Source organism: Bos taurus, chromosome 20 (assembly GCF_002263795.3).
Source record: "Bos taurus isolate L1 Dominette 01449 registration number 42190680 breed Hereford chromosome 20, ARS-UCD2.0, whole genome shotgun sequence".
Taxonomy (NCBI): Eukaryota; Metazoa; Chordata; class Mammalia; order Artiodactyla; family Bovidae; genus Bos; species Bos taurus.
Window position 1 is genome coordinate 3,339,611 of NC_037347.1, and position 1,599 is coordinate 3,341,209.

Below are 1,599 nucleotides of genomic sequence, written 5' to 3' on the forward strand. Positions count from 1 at the left end.
GGTAATATTTTGTTGCATAATCTTCCAATTGCTTCCATATGGTTCATGCACATATAAGTACTCCTACACACAGAGATTTAGTAGAAATAGAATCTATATGAATCTATATGAAACATCTTAATCTAATTAACAATGTATTATGAGCAACTTCCCATGTCAATAAAGCACTTCTTTATTATTTTTAGTTGTTGATGTTCAGTTGCTCAGTCATGTCTGACTCTCTGCGACCCCATGGACTGCAGCACACCAGGCTTCCCTGGCTTCAGCAGCACATATACTAAAATTGGAACAATGCCGAGAAGATTAGCATGGCCCCTGCACAAGGATGACGTGCAAATTATTTTTAGTAGCTTTATCATTTTCCATTGCGTGGTTGGACCATAATTAAACATAGCCAGTAATGCCAAGGATGAAGGGTAGGGCTGGGGATAGGAGAAGGTTGGAGTAGGAGGTCCAAAGCAGTATGAAATTACTGACACCAAGGCTGGAAAGACTTAAAAAAATATTTATTTATTTAATGTTTGGTTGTGCTGGGTCTTCACTGCTGAGCATGGACTTTCTCTAGTTGCAGCAAGCAGGGGTACTCTGTCATCGCAGTGGCTTCTCTTGTTGCAGAGCACAGTGTCTAGGGCATGTGGGCTTCAGTTGGAAAAACTTTTGAGATGCTTTATATTGTGAGAGGTCCTGGAGGGATTTGGGTGGATGAGAAAGAGCCTCTGGCTCTGGAAAGGGAACCAGATTGGAAGGCTTATAAGAGGTTGGAAGTCATAGTCATTTGCTCATTCACTCAATAATTATTTATTTAGCTTCTGAATTGTGCCAGACATTCTGATGGTGATACCACAGTGAACAAGATAGACTCTTGAATTGCCTGACTTTCAAGGAGTTAGTGAGGAGCCCCATGCTGCAACTATCGAGTAGCCACCCACACGTGGCAACTGGACAGGAGCCACCCTGCACATCACTGGTAGAGAGGAGTTGCCCCAACACAACTTGAGAGGAACCCCAAGTCCTCCGATGAAACTCGAGAGGAACCTTGAGTCTCTGGCTGCAACTCGTTGTATTGTAGGCTGGGGGAGCGGGAAGATCACAAATAAATAAAACCGTCGCACATTGAGAAAAGTACTAGGAAGGAAAATGAATAAGGCAATGTGGTGAAACATACAGAGGTGCCAGAAGTGGGAGTGTGAATCTTGGACAAGGTGAGCGGGTCCAGCATCTCTGAGAAGGAGATATTTGAGCTGTGATGAGAATGAATAAGGTGAGGAAAGTTCTAGGCAGAAGAACCAGCAAGTGCAAAGGCCAGGTGGAGTCAGTAAACATAATAGATGACTGGGAACATTTCATTCATTCACATGTTCACTTAGCTTGGATTGAGTTCCTCCTCTATTGTAGATAAGAATGTGGAAATCAGTTACTACTCCTCCCTCAAGGGAGAGAGTCATCTTTTAACTTCATTTATTTACTCATTCATTCACTGATTCAAACACTTTCTGAGGACCTATCATGGGCTAGACCTTAGACAATAAAAAGAAAACAAAGGTGAATAAGAATTAGTTCTTCTCTGGAATTAGGTTTGTGTGTGTGTGTGTGTGTGTG

General features: G+C 42.3%; 1 non-coding gene across 1 annotated transcript; it reads left to right on the forward strand.

Annotated features, from left to right (window-relative positions):
* The first annotated feature begins 257 nt into the window (after positions 1-257).
* LOC112443066 (U6 spliceosomal RNA) lies at positions 258-362 on the forward strand. Its single transcript, XR_003031341.1, has one exon. It is a non-coding gene; the product is annotated as a U6 spliceosomal RNA (small nuclear RNA).
* The last annotated feature ends 1,237 nt before the right edge of the window (positions 363-1,599 follow it).